Raw genomic sequence first — 21,733 nt, 5'->3', positions numbered from 1 at the left:
TCTCAGTTTCTATGTGTAGAAATTTTAAATAAAAGTGATTTCATGTTGTGTAGTTTAGAATTTGGGTTAAAATAAGGTTTTGCAAAAGAAATCAAGATTTGATAAATCAATTTTCAACTTGCAAGTTCAAATGGCTTCCTTGAGAATTTCTATTTAGCAAGTATACGACTATTATATATCACTAGAAAGCTATGACATCTATTTCCCAAATAGGCCATTACATTATTTACATGTATTAGTGGGAAGCAACTATGATCAGTTTTACCTAAGGTTCTCTTTTTCAATAGGATTCTAGTGTGAGTAGTTCATATTCAGCTTGTGGCTAATCAGTTTAATGGGTATACAACAAATTTGGAGAGATTCATTTTAGCTATATTATTTTGCTTCCAAAGTAGCTTGGTAGGGATTTTGGCAACTTTTTTCAAAAAATCAGATATTTTAATAGAAAGGGGCTTTTCTCATCATTCTTGGAGATATTTTCAGAGTTTGTTATGGAAATAATGGGATTTGATCCATATTTTAGTTAAGGAGAGAAGAGAAAGGCTTAGCTTCAACAGATGGAAGGATTTCAAGTGGAAAAATGGCATCATCAATTCAGACCCGAGAATTCTTCCTCTTCTTCTTATTCTCCTTTCTTTTCTTTCTCTAGGGTTGGATGTTGAAGCAACTCAACATGGGCACCCATAACAGGCCTTGTTGGTGTGCTCAAGTGTGAAGTATGTGGTTGTGCTCTCCCAAACACAACTATTGAATCCCAATGTAATGAAAATGCAATATGGATGTAAACCTATGCTAATGATCAAGAATACCTCAAAAGATGGCTATGGAAACAACCATTCTTGAGAGCATTCAAAGAGGTGAGTGATGGATGCAAGAAATCAAACTAAGTTAACAATGCAAATGAAAATAAACTAGCAACTACCAAAGGTTAGTAACAATGCATAAAAATCACTAAAAGTCACTAGAAAGCTCTAACTCTATACTAGCATAATAACAATGCAAATGAGGGAGATGTCAAATACTTGAGACAAGGGCTCTATTTATAGGTTTGAGAGAGGCATTGGGGAAGCGACATCTATGTGGCATCCACATAGGTCCCACAAGGGAGAGACACATACTAAGGGGAAAAGTCATGCAATGGTCAACATAAACCTTTTGGATGAAAGTGATGGCTCAAGGTTTACTCACACATGTGTGAGAAATCTTGGAGAAAGGAATGGGGGAAAAATGTATAAGAGGTGTGAATAAAATAATAAAATGGAAGCTTTATTGGATCTTGAGTTGTTCACACATGTGTGAGAAAATAGTTACATATAAAAATGTGTTTAGAAAGGGGTTTAGGATAATTAAATGAGATTGGTTAATGGGTAGACTTAGAAGGATGAGAGTGATGGGTGTAGACTAGGTTTTAGGTGGGATTAAGATTAAATTAAATAGGATTTAACTTAATCACAGGATTATAGAATTTAATGAAGTGGAGGGAATTAAATAAATTGAAATTTATTTAAAGTGGATTTATGGAGCACTATGCATTAAATAAATTTAATACATTAGAGGGGATGCATTTAAATTAAATTTAAATACATTAGGAATACAAACCTATTTAATTAAAAAAATTTAATTAAATAAGTAGAAGAATATGATAAATATAATTAATTAATAATCAATTAATTATAATGTCAATAAATATTAAATAAATTAATATAGTGTTTGGGATGGTTTTAAGCATCTACATTTTGCCCCTCTTTGATGTGATGTTGGGATGACATTATATCAAAGAAAATAAAATATAGGTTGCCTTAGAGAGGATAAGAGACCTAAGAGTTGTGTCATAATGACAATAGGGGAGGAGGGTGCCCCCTCGCGAAATGGAGCAAAATTTAAATTTTGGGCAATTTTCATAAAAAGGACTTTAGAAGAAAAGAAGGGGTAGCAAAAGGCATAAATGAATATTTTGCATGACTTGGGGATACACAAGGGGAGACATGGTGAAGGAAAAGGTGTGGGATCAAAAAGGGGACCTTGGAGGGCTATATAAGCCTCCAAGGGGCACATGGAAGAGTCATTTTTATGCCTAGAGAGCATAGAACCAAAACGCAGCATGGTTTCGATTGAGAGACTACATCTTGGTGAGCACGACTAGGAGCACCAGAGGTTAACTGACATTGGACCACCAGTAATTCGACTATCCTTGCTTGTCAAAGTTTTAATTATGCATTTAATTTTAGCATATATTGTATATTAAATGGAGAAAAAATGGGGTTAGGGCATAGACGACAGTTCTCCACTTTGTCATCTTCACAAACATAAAACTAGGGTTAGGGGCATTGCGGAGACAATAGGATTCATCCCGTAATCTTCAAAGATGGTAGGGTTTACCCTATCATCTAGGCAGATGCCAAATGGGGGAAACATAAAGCAAAGATAGGGTTAGAGATGATGATCTCTATGTCATCATCTTTGAAGATGATAGTCTAGCATCCATCGATAGGAAGACCACCATCTACATAGCCACCAGAGATGCCAAATCAGTGTCTTTGTAGTTTGTCATTTCTGTCAATCCACATCTACATGGATTGGCATCTTTGTCAATTTGGAAGAAATGATAGAATCAGGTGACAAGGATGAATGGGGGCTAAACAAAGTATTATGCCCCATGTTATAGATAAGCATAAAGAGCAAGAAATGAATGATATACTAACCATTGCTTTTCTATGTTGTAGATGGAGATAATGACTTTTTTATTATGGGAGCACTACCCAATGACGATGGTGCTAGGAGAGACACTCATGGAGGTAGAGTGGGGTCATGTGAGGCTATACAATTTGGAGCACATCTATGAATGACCTGATCTGAGGGTGCACTCAGTGTAGATTTATGCACTTATAGAGCGGTGGCATACATCAACCTCTAAATTCCATATGCCTACTTAAGAGGTTATAGTTACTCTTCTCAATGTGTGGAATATTCTCTGATTGCTAATCTGTGGGAGATATCCTAAGTATGTACTAGAGGGTGCAAATCCCTATCTATGAGAGTGCTTTGAGTAGTGATGATAGAGGCTACCTATTTAGAGATCATGGTTGACATGGAGAGAGGTAGTAGAGAAGAGGTTGCCATGGCTTTCTCTCTATCTTGCCTCACTTATATGGAGGATGGTGTTAGACCATGTTGGGCATGGGTTTGTGATTGACTAGACATGAGTGCTAAGCACTCTTTTACAAGATAATGATACGATCATCTTTTGGGGTTAGACTATCTTGGCCCAACTATACCATGATCTACACATGTGCGCATATAGGACACAGTGGACCATAAGCCTTGCATTGACATTATTGATAGTGTGGTCATAGGAGCACATAAGTGTGGCACACCCTATTACAAGTTGAGAGACCCGACAGCCTGGTGAGCCATATGCATGTCAGTATAGGCCACTGATCTAGTACACCTTGACTAAGTCAGTCAGATTTTGGAGGAGATGCCTGGATGAGATTATCATGTTTGATTAGACACCATATGACAACGATGAGAAATGGGGGGCTATATTACTAGTAGGGGGAGAGGATGATAGTGAGGATCAACTCTACCTTCCTTATGTGTAGAAAAACTATTTGCCAATTGGTCAAACCATTCACATTATTATGTGTTATATACCCTCTAGGGTGTAGCGACAATTTGGGTGGGTTTAGGATGTTGTGCCTAATAGATTCCTATACCCAATGGTATCCTAGGAGTATGGTAGATTATGGGGTTATGGTACCACTTTGATATTGGTGATGATGTTATAGTGTGGTATGTAGCTAGTGCCCTGGGTACATGGATAGGACTAGGGAGATGCAGGGATGACACTTGTATAGACACAGTGGTGGATGGCCCATTAGCTAGTGCTACTAATAGTACCAAGAGTGCCACCAATAGCAAAGAAGGCATAGGGTGGAGGAGATGGGGCAAGAGATGGGGGATAGGTAGCAGTGGTGCCACCACCAAGGTAGGGAGTATAGTAGGGTCCTCTAGGGCATAGAGTCTATCAGAGTAGAGAACTAGTACCAGTAGGGGCATCATTAGTGTATGGGCCACAACTAGGGCCATAGGTACATGTACCATAGGAGCCACCTCAATAGTATGATACAAAGATAGTGAGGGATGTGTGAGACATCATCCAGAGAGAGGTTGCATGGGTACAGGTCAAGGTACATGAAGAGCAAGCAAGGGTAGACAGTTCCTAGGAGGCTTTGGCAAAACTGTAGGCTAGGGTAGATGTAGGAGAGTTTAGTGACTTCACCATGTAGGTGGAGATGGATGAGTTGGCCAATATAGACACTCTTCAATAGGAAGTGGCCACCCTATGAGCAAAGAGGTAAATTCATTAGAGGTAAGTGGATGAGTATTGCGGCCAACGAGATATTTCCAGATAGATGGTATAGGCTAGGGGGATGGTGATAGTGATGCAAGAGGCCCTGACTACATGTCAACATGAGGCATGAGTTGTGTGAGAGGCAACCTACTATAGGCCATTTTATCATGATGCCTTGCCCACAAATCAATGACAGCTAGAGTTCTAGGACATAGCTAGCCCATGGACTATAGGGGGCTATAAAAGGTTAGAGTCATTAGTTAGATAGATTAGGCCTCCACAAGGAGGGGGTATAGGAGGGGCAAGGCCCTCACAACCAACCACATGAGACCTAGAGCTTTTATTTTTGACATAGTGATGTAGATGCAGTGAGTTTTTGATGATGCATTATGCATGATGTACTACATGATTCTTTTGTATACGAACTGTACATGGACACTTATTTTTTTGAGATATCTGACATGATTTGATACGCCTAGATGTATATGGATGATAGTTGCTTATGCATGCGATATTTATGATGTTGTTACTGGCATTGTGATGTAGGATGTGTGTGATGTTATGTTTCCTATGGTGCATATACGATGATTAATGTGTGGATGATACAGGTCCTATGGTGATATATGAGATATATGCATTTTATTATCTGATATGTATGGATTAACTATATGCTTTGCTTTAGATGTATCATGATGTTTATGTTAATAAATGTGATGATATGATATCTAATGGATTAATGTAATGAACAAATAATGTGACCTAATGAATGACATGTATAATGTAATATGTAATGAATGTATCCTAAATGAAAATGTCAATAATATATGAATCATGAATGAGCTAAAAAAATGAAAAATGAAATGATGTAAGCACAGTGTAAATGAAAATGAAAAAATGAATGAGACCTAAATGGTGGACTTTGTGTCAAACTTGTTAACTCATAGCAATCAAGTAGCCTAGCATAGGAGGGGGGAATAAATAAAACCTTTGTCTCAAGTTGAGTGCAATGAAATCCTATACTACATGATATCAAGGGATTCAATTGTGTTTATATGGGAAAGCACACCCTTGTTTGATTTTACAAAAGGAGTTATGCACCCAATGTTATAGAAACATAAATGAGAAGATACCTTTTCATAGAATAGACTCTCAAAAATAGAGACTATAGGAAAATATATGTAGTTTTCATAGCCATGATGGAACAAATGTCATATACGCACTAGAGAGGTTTGTACACACCCAAATTCTTTTTAGGGATATTGGAGGAAAGTGTGCTAACCCATTGCCCCCAATAAGCAATACATAACCACAACTTGGAACTAACATAGATGCACTAAAGAATCATGAAAATATCATACCAAAAATGACATGTGTAGTCATTTGGAACCATTTAGGTGATACCAAGATATGGAAGATCAAGGCACACCATAAAAGGCCACAACTAACACAGAAAGATGAAATCAACCAAAAGAAACCTCATGACAAGTAGTTAATTAGTCCATAGCTGCTTCCAAGAATGTTAATTCCCAAAAGGGAAGGTTGTAGTGCCATGTGTAGGAAGGATTCATCCTATGAAAGTTTGTTTATCTAATTTTGTTGTCACAAATCTTTGTTGGCAAGGGCTATAAGAAGAACAATTTCTCAAATTGTTAAGTCTCAAATGGTGATTTGTTTAAGTTTTGTTGTAGTTACTATTGTGGGAAAAATCTCAATGTAATGGGGGGAGGAAAAACATTCGACAGGAAAGTGCCTTATGGACTAGAGGTCTTTTGAAAGGTGAAGGTGAATGGATGCCTCGCAGACAAGAGGTCTTTTATTAGATGCATTAAAAGTGCAAGTCAGATAGGAATTTTGCACAAAGGTGGGATGATATAGTGGAATGTGGTGAAGTGGGATGAGCCTTATAGATAATAGACCAACAAAAAAAATTAAGGAACTTTTTTTTCTCTTTTTAGTCTTTTTCTTTAGGAACATTTGATTTTTTGATTTGGATTTTTCGTCAACTTTAACAACACTATACAGGAACTGTAGAACTCAAACATAGAACTACTTGAGGTGTTGGATATTTAGAGGATAAGGGAGTGGATCTCCTTTTAAAGTGGAAATCTAATATTCCCTAGAACCATATTTGGTTGTAATGATAAATGGACCAAGCCAATTAGCTTCAAATTTTCCTTTTTGGTGATTCCTCATGTTATGTTGCAAAACTAAGCCACCCACCTCAAATTCCTGAGGTATGACTTTTCTATGAAACTAGAGTTGAAGGTGATTTTGATACATGTGGAGGTAGTTTAGGGCATTGAGGCATCTCTCATTGAGGAGTTACAGCACTTGCAAGTGAGCAACTTGGTATTCTTCTTCAAACATTAGATTCTTGAGAGAGATTTTGAGTGGAGGGAGCTCAATTTTTATGGATAAAACAACTTCATAACCATTAACAATGGAAAATTGGATGGCTCCTATGGGGGTATGGTTGGAGGTGCAGTAGGCCCAAAGGGCAGGAGTAATTTGGAGGTGGCAATCAAGGCCAATTACATCTACAATTTTCTATAGGATTTTCAAAATGGTTTATTTATGGCTTCATCTTGGCCATTGTCTTGGGAGAAGTATTTGGTGGAAAAATGTTGGGTGATTTCAAATTTCCTACACAATGTGGCAACTTCTTAATTTTTGAAAGGAGTTCCATTATCATTCATGATGTCTTGAGGGATAATGAAATGACAAATAATCTAGTTCAAGATAAACTTTGAAACTTGTTTTCCAGTGGTGTAGTTTAAAGGGATAGCCTCAACTGACTTTGTGAAATACTTAGTGGTGACAATAATATGCTTGTGGCCATTTGCAGAATTTAGATATATTTGACCAACAAGATCAAATCCCCAATGGGAAAATTTCCATGGGTTGATGGTGGGTTGAAGGTCTTGGGTAGGAGTGTGTATCAAATGTCCATGTTGATGACAAGGAACAAAACATTTCACAAAATGGTAGGCATCAACCTTAATAGTAGGCCAATAGTAACTCATTCTGAGGAGCTTTTTCACTAACGTAAGGCCACTAGAATGAGTACCAAAAATTCCTTGATGAACCTCTTCGAACATCATTTTGGCTTCATCTAAACTGAGACATCAGAGGAGGGTTCCATTGAAGTTTTTTCGAAAAATTTTATCACCTAAAATAGTATATCAAGTAGTGTGGTAGATGAAGGTTTTTCTTTGGTTCATGGAAAGGTCTATGGGGATTGTTTTGTGATGAAGGTAGGCAAAAATGTAGGAGTACCATGGAGGCTCAGGATTGACAATCTCACACACCAACTCTTATTTGGGTTTCTCGTAAGTAGGAAGAAAAAGATTCTCAACAAGAAACTCGCACTTAGGACTATACTTAGGCATGGGGATCATGGAGGCAATGGTGACCATGGCATCTATTGCTTTGTTATTAGTCCTTAGTATTTTTGAAAGACTATCTCAGTGAAAATGTATTTCAGATCTTCAACTATCTGATGGTATGGCAACAACTTTTTATCCTTTGTTTGGTATTCATCTATGAATTTCCTAATGACCAATTGGGAGTCTCCAAAGAAAAGTGGGCTCTTAATATTCCATCTAATAGCTTAATAGAGCCCTATCACTAATCCTTCATACTCAACTATGTTTTTTGTGCAAGGGAATGAAATCTTATAAGACTTAGGAATAAGGTCTCCTTGCGGTATAACAAACCAAATTCCTACCCTCGATCCCTTTTGTGTGAAGGAACCATCAAAATATAGTTTCCATTATGTATGAGGGGTAACAGTCATAATTGTGTCATCTAGAAAATCTAATATAATAGAATGATCTCCTTGAAGAGAAGCTTTAGTAAGTTGGTTTACAATTACTTGTCCCTTAATGGCCTTGCAATCTTTAAAGATAATGTCAAATTCACCTAAGATCAAAACCCATTTTGCAATACGATCAGTGAGGAAATCTTTTGATAGAAAACACTTGAGGGGATCTATCTTGGCAATGAGATATGTAGTGTGATTAAGCATATAGTGGCATAGTTTTTGCATGCAAAAGATTGTCGCTAAACAAGCTCACTCAATAGTAGTGTAGTTCAACTTATAACCAACTAATGTTTGACTAAGATAGTAGATAGCTTTCTCATTACCTTGGTCATCTAGTTGTGCTAAAAGAGCACCTAGGGAAACTAAAGTGGAAAAAATGTAGAGAATCAATGATTGTCCTATGATTAGAAGGATTAGAACTAGTGGATCAGCCAAGTATACTTTAACTTGCTCAAATGCTTTCTGACATAGGCAATCCCATTGAAACTTAGTGTCTTTTCAAAGAAAATGTTGGAGTGGATGAACCTTATCTGCTAACTGGGATAGAAACCATCTGATGGACTATAACTACCCTTGGAAATGATGGAATTGTTTCAATGTAGTAGATGGAGGCATTTCCATGATGGCTTTCACTTTGGCGAGATCTACCTCAATACATCTTCTTAACACTACCTAACAATTTCCTTGATTGGACCCCAAAAATACACTTCTTGTGATTAAGGCGTACTTTGTATTTTTGCAACCTCTCAAATATGGTGGAAAGAACAATAATGTGGAAATCAAATGTCTTAGCTTTTCCTAGAATGTCATCAACATAGTCCTCCATTATGACATGTAATAGATCATGGAAGATTGTAGTCATTATGCATTAATAGGTGGCACTGGCATTTTTCAAGCCAAAAAACATGACTTGGTAATAAAAGGTTCCCCATGGGGTAGTAAATGTCATTTTATGTTGATGTTCTTCTACAATTGTGATCTGATTGTAACTTGATTATAATTGGAGAAAACATCCATTAAAGACAACATTTCATGTCAAGCAGCTAAATCCACTATGACATCTATGTTAGGAAGAGGAAAATCATCCTTAGGACATGCAAGATGTAAATATATCTGAACAAATGTAGATACCTACAAATTATTTACCTATAAGAACAATGTAGGAAACCCACTCAAGATAATCAATAGGTCTGATTAATTTTGCCTCCAACATTTTCTGTAGTTCTTCTTTGACCAAAACTGCTACCTTAGGATGCATCTTGAGTAACTTTTGTTTCATAGGTTTAATCTTTGGATCTATTGCTAAGTGATGCACAACCAAATTTTTGTCTGAACTAGGTATGTCTTTGTATGTCCATGCAAAATTAATTTTACCTTTTTCTAGGAATTCAATCATCACTTTTTGTTCTTGAAGACTTAGGGTAGCTACAATGTAGGTGATTTGTGGATTATCTGTTGTGCCCAAGTTAATTGTAATTGTGTCTTCATTCAATATAGATGATATTTTTGGTGGTAAAGATCTAAATATCAAGTCAATCTCTCCCTCTTATGGTGCCTCTAGGAGGTTTTCAATAGAAGATGCATCCTTTATTTTGTCTTTTTCTTCATCCAAAATGCTCCAAAAGAGTTTTCACTAGATGATGTTTCTTTTTTTCTTTTTTTCTTTTTTTCTTTTTCTTTTTTGTGACTAAAACATTTGACTTGGCAACCAAAGTAGGATTCCTCATTGTATTGGATCTCATGTTTGTAGTCTTGGAGATTCTTAAGGCTAATGAGTGTCATCGCTACTTCATCTGAGTTATAGATATCAAGAGCCGGTGGTGTGTCCTAAAGGTCCCAATCTCTCATGTCAGGATTGGTGAGGGGTAAGTCAATGGATGCAAGGTTGGCTATGGTAATGGAATGGACATAGTTACATAGGTCATTTTCAATATATTGAAAGGTGATTTCAAAGATTTCCTCCTCCTTAGTCTTAGAATCAAGTTTGTTTGTATATTAATTGTCACCAAATGACACCTTGGGTTTAATTGAGCCCAAACCACATCCTTAGGATAGCTATTAGCCTCAAGGGGTTGTATGATTCCAACTTTTTTAGGTCAAAGGCCAGTGTTGTGATATCCCATGTTTTCAATGATGGGAGGAGCCTTAACATACTTATCTTTAGGGAATTCCACATGATCATCTTTTTTGTCAAAATATAGCCAATCTAAGGTATTAGACTCCATGTGTTCATCACTAAGAAAACCTCAATGTTCAAAGGTTGTTTTATTAACTTGCATAGTATCCTTATTTGTAGAAGGTGGTATTTGGGAAGGTTTTCCAAAGGATTGAGGTGAGAGTGGTAGTTTTCCAACACACAAGGAATTTTCAAACATATACTCTCCCATTCCTTGGTTAGAAAAAGTAACCTTCTTCACTGTAGTTTTGACCTTAATATCTTCAATCTTCTATTTTCCTTTATGAGAATTGGAATCAATATTGGATAACTCTAGTATTGTTGTGGAAGGTGATTCCTTTATTTTGAGGGATCTAGGTATAACCTTAACAAATTCACTGACTAGACAAAAATTTGTTGGGGCACCTTCCAATCTCTAAAAAAAGAAAAAGGAAAAGGATCACCTAGAATCATGACCTATCTTCCTTGCTAGGGATATTTCAAGAACCAATGACATGTAGATGGGAACACTTTTAGTGTATGAATTCAGGGTCGACTGAGCAAGATGTTATATGACAAGTCCAAATATAGGACATGACACTCAATATTTATTACAATGGACCCAAGCTTTAGTGGTAGCGTGATAACTCCTTTTGATTCTCTTTCTCTTTCATCATATGATTTAATTGTTATCCTTTTATTGATATCTAGGAGGTCTTCTAGAAGCCCCAAGAAATAGATCATCTTCAATGTACAAAAGTTTAAACCATATCCATTATCTATAAGTACTCATTTTATTTTATGTCACTATATAAGGACTTCAATGTGGAGTGACAAATTGTGATTTTGATTAGGACCTTGAAAATCTTTGTCTATGAAGACAAGGTGTTGTTGGGTAGCAATATTTCCAATCGTGGCAGTGAATTGGGATGCATAAATATTTTTAGGAACACGAGACTCTAAAAGAGCAATCTCTAGAATTTCCTTGTGGATGTGTGAGGTGGTGAGAAGCTCTAGAATGTATATCTATATAGGAATCTTCCCTAACTAAGAGAGGACATCATAGCAAGAAGTGAGTCTTTGTGGAGTGGATGGCGTAGCAGGCACATGTGGAACTGATAGATTAGTGGGATTGGGAGTCATAGCTTGCAAAGTAATTCTTCCTCGTTGAGTGGTTGCACCACAATGGGCTACTTGTAGGACAAGGGTATTTATGTGAGTGTTGACTTCTTCAATGTGGACACACATGGAGTCAAAACCACATATATTGTTTTTTTCTATTTTCCCACACAAGGAGTCAAATCATGATATGTGATTAGTAGAATAATCATAATGTAGCATGTTGGACATGGAAGCTCATTTAACATTGTTTGTATTGTTGTTTCCACTATTGTTATTGTTATTGTTCTGGATAGGAAATGGCTTTTGAAAAAATCTTTAGTTTAGCATTTTTAGAGGGTGGTCCTCCTTCAGCCTCAATTTCCCCATCATCGACAAGATTTTGAATGAAAACTTTGAGTTTGATACATTTTTTTGTGTCATATCCTTTGATGCGGTGGTATTTGCAATATTCATTTTCCCTATACCATTTTGATTTGGGTTTATTTTTATCAAAGAGACATGTGTTGGGAAAGATCATTAAATGGTGATCCACTAACTTTTGAAATATGCCATCTAAGGGTTCACAAAAAGTTAGTGAACTTTTGATTTTGGTCATAATCATGATTGTAGTTGTTATTGTTGTTATTGTAGGGAAAGAATTGTGTTTGATTGCGAGATTGTTGGCTATTATAATTGTTGTTTTTATTTTGATTCTAATTGTCATAGTTGAATTGTTGTTGTTTCGGTTACGATAGTTGTTATTTTTGTTATTGTTTCCACCTTGAACATTTTGTACACTTTTGACATTGGTGACATCATCATGGGTAATACCTTTTTTTTGGACCAAAATTTGGGTTTTCTATTGTTGTTTGTGTCATTTTTTCAGGATGTAGAGCTATAATGTTTAATGGAATCCTTGTCTAAGAGTCCATTTTCAATGTTCTTTCCTTTCTTGACTAATGTGGCAAAGTCTTCAGGACTAGTCATCTTTATTTGAAAAGACATCTCTAGGATCAAATTCTTGATAAATATGTCTACCAGGTGGGAATCTTCAATTTTGTATGGAATGTGATTAGCAAGATGTCACCACCATTGTAGAAAATTGGAAAATGTTTCATCATTTCATTCTTTTGTGTTGCACAAATCACTCAATGAGGCATGATGTTCAATGTTGTACTAATATTTTGCTACAAATTTCCCTATCAACTCATTGAAAGAGGTGTTGGGACCTCTTGGAAAATTCATTAGCCATTCAAGTGTCAGGCCTCCGAGGCTTCTTGTGAAGAGCCTCTTAAGATAATCCTCACAGTAGGCCATTTGTTGACATAAGATGGAGAGTTCCTTGAGATGTGTGATGGGACATCTTTCTCCCATATATTTGTCAAATTAATGAATCTGAAAGTTTGGTGGAAATGATATCATGTTAATAGATTTGTCAAACACAAAGGGAAAATTTTTCTCAAAAGAGAAATCCTTCACCCCTTTGTTGTTCATGTTATGGACCAAATTTCAAAGTTCATGCAACTGTTGGGCTAGATCTTGGTTTGGTTGCATTTGTGATTGTTGGGAATTGATGAACCCACCTCCAAAGTTGTATGGATTCCCAAACATATTATGAGGTGGTGGAGGTGGAGGTGTGCCACTTTGGCCAACGTATTGATATGCAGTCATTGGAATTAGCATAGAAATTTTCATCATACTTGTTTGCATTTGTAAATAAGAGGAATATATTAGTTGTGTCAGGATTGCCATTTTTTGTATAGGTACTTATCCAATGTTTAAGCATCCTACAAATGGACCTAGCAAGGTTGACTGCAAAATACTAACATGTGTAGCAGTGTTAGGCATATCACTAATGATTTGTTGAATATGTTCCACACTTAATTGGCACATAGGTTGTGTTGAAGCACTTGATGTAGGTATGGAACTAGTTCTTACCATAGGTTATTTTTCCTTGCCAGATGTTTGGACTATGTTTGAAGTTGGTAACATAGGAGCACTATCCTTGGTAATTTGTCTAAACAAAGTGTTCTCATCAAAACTCATAGGGACATTAATACCATCTTTAACCAAGTTTAGGAAGATCTTCATCTTGTTTTCCCTAATAGATTTTTCCAACATTTTCAAGTTGTATGTATCTGCAATAAATGTTTGGACATCACTAGGGATGTTATTATTACCAATGGGATCTTCATCTTGGTACACTCCTTCATCATCATGTGTGTTACTCCCTAGAGTAGTGTTTTGAAAAGGATTCTTTGGTTCTTGTGTGGATGTTGAGCAAGGCATACAAGGTTTTTACTAGGGGTAAATGTATTCCCCAATGAGGTTGATCATGGAGGAAAAGGATTCTCCATCTCTTGTTGTCTTAGTGATTCCAATAGATGTGACATAGGATTAAATGTTAGTCTATTGGATCATGTTTGTACCATACAATTATGACCAAACCAATGGGTGAAAGATCATGGAAGAAAGAAAAGATATGGGAGAGCAACTGAACCTTATATGATAAAGGGGCCAACAACCTAAATATAAACAAAAGACCTTGTTGATTTGGCAAACCAAGTGTGATATAGGATAAAAGTATCTTTCTCCTACCAAAGATGGACAAGTGATCTTTGGGCAAGATAGGACACCGAATATATTACTCACTACTTGGAGATGGACTTGTGATCTCAAGTGAGTAAGTATAATTATGATAAATTTTTGCTTGTTGATAAAGGTCTAGTGTTGTAATCTTGGAAGTTTTGTAACTAAGATGTTCTTAGGCCAAAATATTAAGGTCCAGATGAGCTCTCTAGAGGAAATATTGCAAATGGGAGACTAGAAATTTCAAAAATGGATTGATGTAGAAAATGAGGGTGATATGAGCACTATGCGGATAATTCAATCTTCTCTCACTAGAAACAAAAATCTTAGGTTTACTCCAAGGAAAGTAGACCAATTTTGCAGTTTACCATTGTATAAGATTATTTCATAATGGTCTTGTTCAACTTCTTCCTTCTTAATGTCTTTGATAGCATCTGAGAATGATTTATCATTGTATGCTAGGTTTTTTCTTTCCTTGTAGGAAAATGGTTTGGATAATTTCACCTTCTTAGGTTTGACTTTGTTGATCATGGCAGGAACAAAAAAATTCTAGTTACAAGACCAAGAAAAAAAAATTTGTAAAGCATTTTGTCAGTAAAAGACCCAATGAATTTCAAATGCTAGACCAAATATAAGAACTCATCAAAATAATTGTAGGTCAAGAGGACCCACTTACCACCATTATACTCACTCAATTTTTAGCTTACCATTTGACTCATTTTTTGGACTTATTTGATGTTTGGTATTGGTTTTGGATGTTTAAATATTCAAGCATGCTGAGCACATCAACAATCCTAATAAGGTTGCTACTAGGATATACAAAGATTATCTAGAGGGCATCCTCAATATATGCAAGGTACGTGAGGCCCAAATATATAGATGAAAAAAATAGTACCACACAAATGGGAGGAGAAAATAACCCAAATATAAATCTTCACTTCCCAAAGGTATAAAGTTCTTTAGGGCTTAGCCAAGAGTGACAAAATTTGCTTCCAAGAGAGGTGTCTTTCGATTCACCTCCCAATATTTATACTTTGCCAGAATGCTAGAGTTGAGGTTGTCCTAAGGGGTGATGAAATCCCCAAGAAAGCCTCCTAAAGAAAAACAAGACCACTTATTTCTTGTGCACTCAAGATCACTGGAAGGCGCAAGAGGAGAGAATACATAAGTGGCCTCAAGGTTTAAAAGACACTTGTTCTTTTCCAATGAAGCTTAGATTTTCTATCTAATTTTGAAGACACAAATGTTTAACAATGCATTGTTCATTCCCACTTGATAGTGTTTTCAACCTAATAAAAAGAAAGGATTTGCCTACAAAAAGTAAATCGATCGTATTCAATATAAGCAAATTGCTAGAAATGAACAAATCCCCTTAAGTCATTCAAGATTGAGTGTATTCATTATAAGCACCAAGTCCAAATATTTCATAGCAAGCTTCTTTGTCCCTTAGTCATTCAAGATTGTATGAGAGCGTTTTAAACCCAAAATCAAAATGTTTCATCACATTCTTCTTTGACCTGAGGCATTTAAGAGAGTATTCACTATCTAACCATTCATTCCAATGAAGATCATGTCAATTTCCTTAAGGCACTCAAGATTGTATTTGGTTACTCTACACATGCATTCCAATGAAAATCTTTTTCATTCATTAAGGCATTCAAGAGTGTTTTTGAACATTATTTATTCCAATGAAATGTGTGTAAGTTTCCTTAAATCATTCAAAAGCGTATGTGTAATGTTACCTTAATGCATTCAAGAGTTTGTTTGACCTTTAAATGATATTAGTTACAACATGCATTCCAAGGATAAATGATTAATTCATGCAAGTTCATTTATCTTTTTAAATCCTACAAATGATTAAATTCACTACAAATCTCCAAGTGATTAAAATCACTAAATTAAATACTCCAAAGTTTGTCTCCTATGATAAAAACATATTAGAATTCTCTGTATATCAATTGAACAATGAGTTGGGCATTAAAAAGAATAAGTCAATCTATCAATACTCAGAGACAAAAGACATTGGGCACAGATGATAGAATACCCAAGATGACAAAGCTCGTAGATGATAGAATACAAAGGAGTATGGTTTACTGACATTGACACTTTAGAGTCAAATATGATAGAAAAAACTTGTAGATTCAAAAACTTCCCAGCTGACAGAAAACCATAGACAATAGATTACTGGAAATACTAACTGGCATAGATGATAAACTACTAAGGAAGAGATGAAAATTCATTGATACCTCAAGGTTTAGTCTACCGAAAGTGCAGATGAGAATTCTAGCTAAATTTTGTAGATGATTGTTTGATAAAACAACTATTTTTTTGGTTGCCCACTACATAGATGATAGAATGGTAAACTACAAAGATTAAAAAATAACATTCAGAGACATCAAAACTTATTGGAGATGACAGAATAAGTTATGTTGTTGGATTAACTGGTTTTGAAAAATAGACATGAGTGAAAACGCCAATAAGTGGAGATGACAAAGCATCTTTGCAAAAGACACTGCATCCTAACAGAGATGACAATGTGTGGGTTTTGACAATAAATTATGAGTTTTGGTGAAATTTAAAAGTGGAAGAGGGACGTGGGTCCACACAGGCATGCCAAAATGTATGCATGAAAACCTAACCTGTCATGAACATGCATAAACAAGCAAATATTAGTTGTACATGTACATATGAAATATTAGAAACATATTGAAATACAACTAAAACAAGCTTTAGTTTAACAACTTATGCAACCAAAAATTAAAATCCTCGTGCAACCTCAAAGCAGCTCAACAAGGGCACCCATAAGAGGTCTTTTTGGTGTGCTCAAGTGTGAGGGACATGGATGTGCTCTCCCAAACACAACTATTGAATCTCAATGTAATGAAAATGCAATATGGATGTAAACCTATGCTAATGATCAAGAATACCTCAAGAGATGGCTATGAAAACAACCATTCTTGAGAGCATTCAAAGAGGTAAGTGATGGATGCAAGAAATCAAACTAAGTTAACAATGCAAATAAAAATAAACTAGCAACTACCAAAGGTTAGTAATAATGTATAAAAATCACTAAAAATCACTAGAAAGCTCTAACTCCAAACTAGCATTATAACAATGCAAATGAGGGGGATGTCAAATGCTTGAGACAAGGGCTCTATTTATAGGTTTGAGAGAGGCCTTGTGGAGGTGGCATTTATGTGGCATCCACATAGGTGCCTCAAGGGAGACACGTGGACTAAGGGGAGAAGCCATGCAAAGGTCAACATAAGCCTTTTGGATGAAAGTAATGGCTCAAGGTTTGCTCAAACATGTGTGAGAAACCTTGGAGAAAGGAAAGGGGGACAAATGTGTAAGAGGTGTGAATAAAATATTAAAATGGTAGCTTTATTGGATATTGAGTTGCTCACACATGTGCGATCAAATAGTTACGGATAAAAATGTGTTTAGAAAGGGGTTTAGGATAATCAATTGAGATTAATTAATGGGTAGGTTTAGAAGGATGAGAGTGATGGGTGTAGACTAGGATTTAGGTGGGATTAGGATTTAACCTAATCACAAGATTATAGAATTTAATGAAGTGGAGGGAATTAAATAAATTAAAATTAATACAAAAGGGATTTTATGGGGCATCATGCATTAAATAAATGTTACATTAGAGGGGATGTATTTGAATTGAATTTAAATACATTAGGAAAATGAACCTATTTAGTTAAATAAATTTAATTAAATAAGTAGAAGAATATGAAAAATATAATTAATTAATTATAATGTCATAGGAAATATTAAATAAATTAATATAGCATTTTAGATAATTTTAAGCATCTACAGAGTCTAAAATGTTTGAGATCAGACAAAGGTGGTGAACTTATCTCAAAAGAGTTCAACATATTTTGCAATAACAAATGAATCAAGGGACAAATTAGTGCAACAAGGGCTCCACCACAGAATGGTATAGCTGAGAGAAGAAATAGATCAATTATAGATTATGCAAGAACACTAATGATGGAGAAGGATGTTTAACAGAATTACTAGAGAGAGGCTATAAGTATTGTACTCTACACTGTGAACCAAGTTCAAGTGAAGAAAGGAACAAACAAAATAACTTTTGAACTCTGGTATGGATATACACCAATTGTGAATTATTTTAAAGTTTTTGGAATAAAGTGTTACTTATTGAAAGATGCAAGAAAAGGTAAACTTGATGCAAAAAGTGATGAAAGCATATTTCTAGGTTATTCCATGAAGAGAAAAGCTTATAAGTGTTTGAATTCTAACACTAACAGAATTGCTAAAAGTGCAAATGTTAAGAGTTGATGAATTTTAAAAGAAAAAGAAGAAGAATGCAAGAAATAACCTAAAGATTATAGAAACTTTGTCTATATCTATGAAGGTGAACCTTGAACCTTACCTAAAATAGAAAAGTTTGTTGTCAAGCATCAACAGTCAAGCACTACCATGGTTGTGTAGTGGAGTTCTAAAAAATATAAATAGACTACTAAGCATCAAGCTATAGGAGTCAAGTCATAGGAAGTGACTATCAAATAGTAGAGTTACTGTCAACTAGTAGATAGAGGAAGTCAAGTTGCAACCAAAGACAAAAAAATAAGTTAAACATACTAAATCCAGTGAAAAACAACAAGACGAACTAAGACATGAACCTGTATTAGCAAAGTATGTGAGAAGGAATCATACACTAGATCAAATCACTGGAGACAAAGATTTAGGAGTCATGACAAATAGATGATTGAAGAATGATACCGTACACTCAAAAGTGTCCCACTCTAAACCCTTCTATCCAAACGATTCCATGAGTTTGGAATGCTTGGATGCCGGCTTAGAGCTCCCTATCCACAGAGTGCAAGAGAGTATATTTCAAGAATAAGAAAGCTCTCATATGAGCCTTAGAGATACTCTTCTTGCTAGTAAACCATGCAATGGGACGTTCCAAAGACAAGATGCAAGAATGCAAATGTCCCAAGGAGTTCCTCAAGAATGCAATGCAACTAAAGATTAAACTAGAATGAATATGAAAAGTGCAGCTATTTTAAGCATGGATGAGAGTGTTGCAATCCAACTATTAGACTATATTATTTAAGCTACATGTAAAAATGAAAGCTAAGCTAAGCTAGAATGCAATGGATGAGAGAATGTAGACAAGAAAGAGAAGTTCTCCACAAAGCTCCAAAGAAACCTGTTAGAAAACCTGCAGCATAACAATATTCAAATGATGGATGGATCCTTTGAGGGGGAAAGCTCTCTCCCTTTTAAAGTCGTACGGATGATAGAGATCAAGATGAAGATGGTGGATGACCAATGGTGGAATTTGAAAAGAGGAGTGATCCATGTGCACACACAAGTCAACCAATAGAATATAAGTTGACTTGTCATATAAGACAAAAGTCACAAAGCCTTTTCTTTTAATTGCAAAATAGAAAAAGGACTTTATGTGTGCACTTTAAGTGGGTTAGAAGAATGGGGTGTTTTATTTAATTAAAAGGGGACATGTTCTTTTAATCAAATAATGAACTTAGGATAGCATAGTCAAACTATAGGTTATAATCAAATAAATTAATTATTAACAATTTGGTTTAGGTAAATGATTAAATTTTTTTAGCCGAAATGTTGAAAAGGGGGCTAATAGTCTAGATGACCATTTTTAGGTTATTACATTTGCCTCTCTTTGACTAATGTGTGATCGATCTGGAAACACATTATGTCAAAGAAAATAGAAAGCCAAGTAGGTGGTGATAGATATAGATATCTGATTTTGAAGAACGAAATGTAGAAAAAGATAGCAAGTCCTAAATGTACAGCCTGATAGTGGTAGTACTAAACACTAGGAAAAGATGATGTCAGAATTCAAGAAGAATGCTAACACTTAGCAAAGTAGATAGATCGAGAACAAGTGAGAAGATCAAACAAATGCTCCTAAGAAATAGATAGTTGTAGCAATCAGTGATAGAGTATTTATGCCCCCTCGGGATCGAAATTGAAATGAGGTAAGGGGATGCAAAAACTGGCTAGACATGAGAAAATTAGAATATAGCAATGTCCAAGATGACATATAGATGATTAGAACCCAAGAATGACTATAAAAAAATTGATAAAATGCCCCAGTTTGACTAGAGTTGACCTTGAAGGATATAGCATTAAAATTAGGTCAAAATGAGTAGAAAGGTGATTTTAGACATGAAACAGTGAATTGAAGTAGCTATGAAGTATGGAAATGATGAAGACATGAAGAAATGAAGATGCCCCAGTGATGATTCAGAGATTAGACCTCAAAAGGTCAGCTAACTACTCAGAAGAAAGTATAATTTTAAAAGATAATTTTGACCATCAAGATGAACTCAAATTTGGATTTTGATCCCGAAAATGAATCTAGGACATTCAAATTATTTAAGAGGTCAAAACTTTATATAATGTGATGATAAGATAGAAAAGAGATAAAGTGAAAGATTAAGAAGGTGAAAAGACATGAACAAGAAGAAAATAAAGAAATATATGAAAGGAGTTAGCTTATATGTCCACAAAAAGATGAAGAGAGAGCTCTCCCCATATGCAAGAATGCAAGACTAAGCTAGAAAATGAACTTAAAATGCAAGCTAATATGAAAAGTGGTTTACTAGCAAGAAGTGCATAACATTTAGACTCTTAATTTCATCATTGAGCATTTATTAGGGACATCATGAGATCATACAACCATCACTAGTATAACTATGAGGATATGAATATGATCGATACCAGATAGGTATGTGGAAATCCAATCTAAGCATCAGAGACATGTAAGTCAAGATAACTACGTGATTAGATTCCCTAAGTTTAATTTAGCAAGATTACACCTATATCAAGGCATAAGCGCTAGGATAAACCCCAAGTGTGGTCTTGCAAAATAGTCAAGGATGATACATTTATAAGTCAAAGTGTTGAATAGGACAAGCACGAATGCTTACAACACTATAGACAAACAAAGTACACCCACAAGCAAAAATCAAGAAAACATGCCCATGCCCCCAGTCTTCTAGTCAATGACATCCTTGAAAGACTATTAGGGATGGAACATATAGTAAATAAATTGTCATAGACAGCATACAAAGTAGATAAAGATCAGCATAGCTTAGTTGTTTAAGTGTTAAACTATGTGTGTGTAAGTCACTTGGCTATTTCTTCAAGACTTGATTCTGATAGTGAGAAATATTGCAACTTCGGAGACTGTAGGTAAACTATCAGTTAAGTGTTGAAAAACACTTGATGTCAAAGTGGGTGGGGGTAGTGTTGAGAAACACTGTTTTGTGAGTTGTCAAAGAAACCCTAATGCACAAGAATACCTCAATAGGCTAAGTAGCTATGCCCTCGAGATGAGGACAAGAAACAATTCCAAGCCATGAAATGTGTAGTGAAGTGGATGATTGAGATTGACAGACATAGGTGCAAGGGTTTCAAGTAGCGCTTGTTTCCGGATTTTCACCACTTGACAGATTTTTTCAAGACTTTTTTCAATTTTTTTTTATTTTTGTATTTTTGATTTTTTTGGTGATACATCAAAGTGCCTATTGCTAGGTTTTCACTAAGAATATCTTTTTTTCGGGACATTTTCTGATTTTTAGGATTTTTTTCAAGATCATATATGATTTTTTTTGGAATTTTTTAGAAGGTTTTAGATATCACTAGTTCTCAAGCAAGATCACATCATTTTCTCCCAATGTCTAGC

This window comes from Cupressus sempervirens, chromosome 8, assembly GCF_028749045.1.
Source record: "Cupressus sempervirens isolate cs-2001-9-10 chromosome 8, ASM2874904v1, whole genome shotgun sequence".
NCBI lineage: Eukaryota > Viridiplantae > Streptophyta > Pinopsida > Cupressales > Cupressaceae > Cupressus > Cupressus sempervirens.
The sequence above is the reverse complement of the archived record's forward strand: the minus strand, read 5'-3'. Positions refer to the sequence as shown.